Raw genomic sequence first — 6744 nt, forward strand, 5'->3', positions numbered from 1 at the left:
GCCCACACCCAGCCTTGCACTTGTGTTAGCGCTTAGGCCATGGCGTTCACTTAATGCGCCTGGCCTACGTGCTAGCACAACTGCACAGCAAAAAGACACAACCTCCATGCCCACACCCAGCCTTGCACTTGTGTTAGCGCTTAGGCCATGGCGTTCACTTAATGCGCCTGGCCTACGTGCTAGCACAACTGCACAGCAAAAAGACACAACCTCCATGCCCACACCCAGCCTTGCACTTGTGTTAGCGCTTAGGCCATGGCGTTCACTTAATGCGCCTGGCCTACGTGCTAGCACAACTGCACTTTTGTGAAGTCATTACCATAACTAAAATAATGTTTTTTCTTTCCATAGGTAAGTACAACAACTATCCAAAGAAGAAGACAAATCTGAACACCAGCTTTATATTAAACATGTCATAAATTTTATTTATGCCAAACACTTTTTGTAACATACATTCAATAAAATTTGATTTTCAAAAGCAATTATTCTTTATTTCATAAATTAGTGTGTCCAGTGATCCAGGGCAAGTGTAAGTCCCTGAGAAATGTGTTCCTGCAATAGAAGTAAAAAAAAAGAAAATTCGGTTAGAAGCTATGTTTAATTACAATTAGAAATGACATGTTATATAAATGGTGTAACCCTTACCGTGTAAGTGCATCAAGTCCTGTGCCAGCATGCCTTTGGCAAACACCACATCTGGACCAAGGGGCATCAACTTCATTCTCCAGAGGTAACTGATGTTCCAAGCAGGTGATTAGCTAGAAGAAAAAAAAGAAGGTGTTAATAAACTTTAAACAGGGTCCCATTTCCATCCCACCTTCCCCAAGTGCTGTGCCACTCACCAGATAAGTGCATCCTGTCCTCTGCATCCAGTCCTGTGACAGCATCACTTTGGGGAACACACCACATCTGGTACTCGGCCTCTCAGCATCATTCTCCAGAGGTAACTGATGTTCCAAGCAGGTGATTAGCTAGAAGAAGAAAAAATAAGGTGTTAATAAACTTTAAACAGGGTCCCATTTCCATCCCACCTTCCCCAAGTGCTGTGCCACTCACCAGATAAGTGCATCCTGTCCTCTGCATCCAGTCCTGTGACAGCATCACTTTGGGGAACACACCACATCTGGACCAAGGGGCTCTCAGCATCATTCTCCAGAGGTAACTGATGTTCCAAGCAGGTGATTAGCTAGAAGAAAAAAAAGAAGGTGTTAATAAACTTTAAACAGGGTCCCAATTCCATCCCACCTTCCCCAAGTGCTGTGCCACTCACCAGATAAGTGCATCCTGTCCTCTGCATGCAGTCCTGTGACAGCATCACTTTGGGGAACACACCACATCTGGACCAAGGGGCTCTCAGCATCATTCTCCAGAGGTAACTGATGTTCCAAGCAGGTGATTAGCTAGAAGAAAAAAAAGAAGGTGTTAATAAACTTTAAATAGGGTCCCATTTCCATCCCACCTTCCCCAAGTGCTGTGCCACTCACCAGATAAGTGCATCCTGTCCTCTGCATCCAGTCCTGTGACAGCATCACTTTGGGGAACACACCACATCTGGTACTCGGCCTCTCGGCATCATTCTCCAGAGGTAACTGATGTTCCAAGCAGGTGATTAGCTAGAAGAAAAAAAAGAAGGTGTTAATAAACTTTAAACAGGGTCCCATTTCCATCCCACCTTCCCCAAGTGCTGTGCCACTCACCAGATAAGTGCATCCTGTCCTCTGCATCCAGTCCTGTGACAGCATCACTTTGGGGAACACACCACATCTGGTACTCGGCCTCTCAGCATCATTCTCCAGAGGTAACTGATGTTCCAAGCAGGTGATTAGCTAGAAGAAAAAAAAGGTGTTAATAAACTTTAAACAGGGTCCCATTTCCATCCCACCTTCCCCAAGTGCTGTGCCACTCACCAGATAAGTGCATCCTGTCCTCTGCATCCAGTCCTGTGACAGCATCACTTTGGGGAACACACCACATCTGGTACTCGGCCTCTCAGCATCATTCTCCAGAGGTAACTGATGTTCCAAGCAGGTGATTAGCTAGAAGAAAAAAAAGAAGGTGTTAATAAACTTTAAACAGGGTCCCAATTCCATCCCACCTTCCCCAAGTGCTGTGCCACTCACCAGATAAGTGCATCCTGTCCTCTGCATCCAGTCCTGTGACAGCATCACTTTGGGGAACACACCACATCTGGTACTCGGCCTCTCAGCATCATTCTCCAGAGGTAACTGATGTTCCAAGCAGGTGATTAGCTAGAAGAAAAAAAAGAAGGTGTTAATAAACTTTAAACAGGGTCCCATTTCCATCCCACCTTCCCCAAGTGCTGTGCCACTCACCAGATAAGTGCATCCTGTCCTCTGCATCCAGTCCTGTGACAGCATCACTTTGGGGAACACACCACATCTGGTACTCGGCCTCTCAGCATCATTCTCCAGAGGTAACTGATGTTCCAAGCAGGTGATTAGCTAGAAGAAAAAAAAGAAGGTGTTAATAAACTTTAAACAGGGTCCCAATTCCATCCCACCTTCCCCAAGTGCTGTGCCACTCACCAGATAAGTGCATCCTGTCCTCTGCATCCAGTCCTGTGACAGCATCACTTCGGGGAACACACCACATCTGGACCAAGGGGTATCCTCTTCATTCTGCAGAGGTCAAACAAGTAGCCAGCAGGTGTTCAGCTAGAAGTATAAATACAGAAGCAATCAATAACTGTTTAAATGGCACAATTCACTTCCACCTCCCCAAAGCAGACCGTTACTCACCAGGTAACTAAACTTAAGTAGCATTGTTTCATATATATGAAACTCCAAAAATCATCAAACGAACCAACAAATAACCGATAACAAATATAACGATAACCAACACGCCATGTTAACTCTGCAAAACATACAACAATCAAAAGATGAGTTTGGAAATTGACATATATAAAAATATGAATTTTTTTAGAGAGAAATATAATACTCACAAGTAGAAAAATAAGTTCGGATGAGTCGAGCTCTCGCTGTGTCTCGTTCATTCATACCGGTGTGCAAATCTGTAGAAAGGTCCCCATGCCGGAAAACCTCGGCATCTATAGTCACCGGCAAACGGTTTGCGACGCAAATGTTGTGCAACACACAACATGCATTAATAATGCCGCAAACCTTTGCTGGTGAGTATAAAAGGGTTCCACCGGTCTTGTCTAAACATCTGAACCGGCTTTTAAGGACACCAAAAGGTACGTTCAATTATTGCCCTTGATGACGTGTGAGCCCTTTGGTATCTTTCTGCAGCTTCGCCCACCGGATCAGACAATGGGGTCAGGAGCCAGTCCTTGTTCGGATAACCGCCATCACCTATGTAAAATAAAAAAAATAAATAAAAAATGCAATTCTAAAGTATTGGCTTGCAGTGAAAAAACAATGGGAAAAGCGACTTACCTAACAGCCAGCCGTCCGGCATGCGACCGTGCTCGAAATCGGCATATAAGGCAGACTGGCTTAAAATGAACGAGTCGTGGGCCGACCCAGGAAAACCCACAAGTAAATCAGTTATTTTCATTTGGTGGTCGCAGACCACCTGAACGTTCAACGAGTGAAAATGTTTTCGATTGCGAAAACATTCCTCAGTTTCACGCGGTGGTCTGAACGCCACATGGGTGCAGTCAATCGCGCCCAGTACATTTGGGAACTTCCATTTTGAATAAAAACCAAATCGGATCTCATTCCAACCGCTCTCATGATCAGGGAATTTTATAAACTGGGTCGTTAATTTGCGGAATGCCTTGATGACCTGGCCTATACAGCGCGAAAGGGTCGGCTGTGAGTAACCGCATGTTTGGCTCAAAGTGGGCTGGAAGGTGCCCAACGCAAAAAAATGCAACGCACCCAACAGTTTCTGGAAACCATTGAGTGCATGATTGCCCCGTTTCCGTGCGACCAGGTCTGGCTCCATGAGATCATAGAGCATGTGGATTGCCGCAGGCGAAAGGCGATAATTAGATATCACCTCCGCCTCGGTGAGATCACCCAGTTCACTCCTAATACGAAACTGACGTGGACGTGGGACCGAAACCCGCACTGACTCACCTAATGGAGCAATCGCCGGAACACTAGTGGCATCATCCAAATCTGAATCCTCCTCCACGCAGGCATTCATCATAAAAGTGACAATAGTGTCCCTAAAAAGCTCCATTGCTGTAGGCAGTGTTAAGTAATTGCTTTAGAAATGCAAAAAAACGCTAATTGCCCTATAAAAACGTTTCCAAACAGCAGACTGCAAAAGCTGTGTTATCTCCTCGAGGCCAAACGAAGGAGTGAGGTGGGGAGGAGATTCATGTGTGTAAAAACGTGTGGTGATATGGGTAAAAACAATGCATTCTGGGAGCTAAAAAAAAATGCATAAAAAAATTAATATATATTGATTAAACGCTAGTACAACAAAATCAACATGACAGAAACTCAAAATATATTAAATTCCACAAGCAGATTTAAAAATATAAGTGTGCAAAGTCTTATTTCTTGCTTTCAGAACAATGTTCTCCATCAAAAGCTGGCGAGAGCTGCACGGAGACGCATGGAGAACTTTACACTGAAATTTATTCTCCGTCATCTCATTGAATACACTCGTGGCGAGTGACGGCGAGAGACGGAGAATAACAATGCAAAATCCCATAGACAAGCCGCGGCGAGTGGACGCGAGAGGCGGAGAGCAAAAGATGGAGAGCTAACGATTTTTCAATGTTCTCCAACGGCGAAAAAGTCACGTTGAATAGGCTAGCTCGCCTTTGGAGAAAAAAAACCTCTCTCCACGGCGTAAAAAACACAAACTCGCCATAAATAACAGCGAATTTTCCTCATTGAATACTGGCCATAGTCTTGAAGGATGATGGAGGACGAAATAGCGGGTGTTCAGCAACATGATACAAGTGCTGAAGCTGGTACCAGCAGTCAGAATCCTGATGGCAAGGCCGATGGTCGAAGACCTAGAGGCCATCTGAAAGCAAAGCATAAAGCGAAATTTACAATGGTCCATAGCAAAAAATTGAAGACCCCTGCTGAGAAAAATATAATTGGCAATATGCCCTTTACCACACGCAGTGGGAAAGAAAGACTACGGCCTTGGCCCTTGTTTCTGACTGATGGCTCTCAGAAGAATTATGGTAGCCCTTCTGCTACTATTTACAAAAAAAAAAAAAGCGATGTTTTACGACAAAGGACAGGTCACAAATCCCTGAATAGAGTCTAAGTGTTTCCACGGATGCCATATGTGAGCCTGACCTTTCAAATACTGTTCATGAAGAGGAGGTTCAATCCACCATTTGGGTGCCCTCTGCAAGTGTGTGCAAGAGCATCCCCAGTCAAGATTTTGACCTGGTTATTGAGGATGCGTCTGAGGAATTGGATGAGGATGTGGATTCTGTTGGTGAAGCTGGCACACAGAGGGATGCGGATGATGACTATGTTGAGGATGATGTTGTTTGTTGTAAGGCACTGACGGAGACAGTTGTTGTCTGGGGTATGGAAAAGACCATTGTTATGCCAGGGCAAAAGACCAAAAAATCCACCATCGCATGTATGGAATTATTTCTACCCAAATCCAGACAACAAGGGGGAAATTTACCAATATGAAAAACCTAGTTTTTCGTATTTCCCCTCCGACTGCATACGACTGTTTCAGTCGTATGCAAAGTCGTGTTCCGGAGGGGAAATTACAAAGCAGTCAGATACGACTGCTTTGTAACCCTCCGATGGTGTAATGATTCGTATTAGCGGCACATATATACGGCCGCTAATACGAATTCGTACAGGCAGTCTGCACGGATCAGTCAGATCCGTGCAGGCTGCAGAGTGTAAAAAAATAGAAAAATTAAATAAATTAAAAAAAAAAAACGGCAGGGCTGTCTTAATGCCAGGGCTCAAAGCGCAGTTGCCCATGGGCCCCAAAATGCTAGGGGCCCAAAGCCTGGCCCCCTGTCGGCAAGCCCCCCCCCCCCCCCATCGCATTGCAGCCTGTACCCGTTCACCAGCCCCTGTTATTAAGGGCCCAAGCGCAGCCAACTGCACCGTTGGGGCTGCTGCCGATGCCCAACGCCCGCCCACAGAGCGCAGAGCATTAATGGGAGTGTGGGATATTAAGGGGACGAGGTCATGCGGCCGCCGCCGCACCAGAGGTGGACCTACCAGCTCTCTTCATGCTTCTGCCGGGGTGGCCACAATTTATTGAGGGGAAAAAGACACCTCTTTGCCCGGGGGCCCAAAATGCTGTTAAGATGGCCCTGCATAGTTGTCACTACATACCCTGGAAAACGCTCGCTAGTGAAAGGAATCTGGCGGGTGCAGGCAAAAGATGAGCCTGGCAACATCTGTATGTGTCCAATGTTTAATGGGCATTATGGTTTGTTATATAGAATGTAATGGGCATCACGGTGTGTTATATAGTATGTAATGGGCATTACGGTGTGTTACATAGTATGTGATGGGCATTACGGTGTGTTACATAGTATGTGATGGGCATTACGGTGTGTTACATAGTATGTGATGGGCATTACGGTGTGTGTGCTATAATGTTGCTGCTACAAATAGGGGGGGGGGTGAATATGCCATTGCTCCGGGCACCGTGGCACCTAGCTACACCACTGATCAGCAGGTCGCAGAAGCAAGCTCCTGCGATTAGAACGGGGCTGAAAACAGGAGCGTGCCCCCCAGCGATTTATTGCCGGGGCACACTCCAATCACTGGCAATATGTTCGCCAGCGACCATATTGCC

General features: G+C 45.8%; 1 long non-coding RNA gene across 1 annotated transcript; it reads right to left on the reverse strand.

The window, feature by feature from the left end:
- Positions 1–398: 398 nt before the first annotated feature.
- Positions 399–1006, reverse strand: LOC146036581 (uncharacterized). The gene is made up of 2 exons (XR_014460864.1): positions 646–1006; positions 399–552 (listed from the first exon to the last, which is right to left on the reverse strand). It is a non-coding gene; the product is annotated as an uncharacterized LOC146036581 (long non-coding RNA).
- Positions 1007–6744: the final 5738 nt, after the last annotated feature.

Source organism: Crinia signifera, chromosome 9 (genome assembly GCF_055691185.1).
Source record: "Crinia signifera chromosome 9, ASM5569118v1, whole genome shotgun sequence".
In the NCBI taxonomy this organism is placed as follows: Eukaryota; Metazoa; Chordata; class Amphibia; order Anura; family Myobatrachidae; genus Crinia; species Crinia signifera.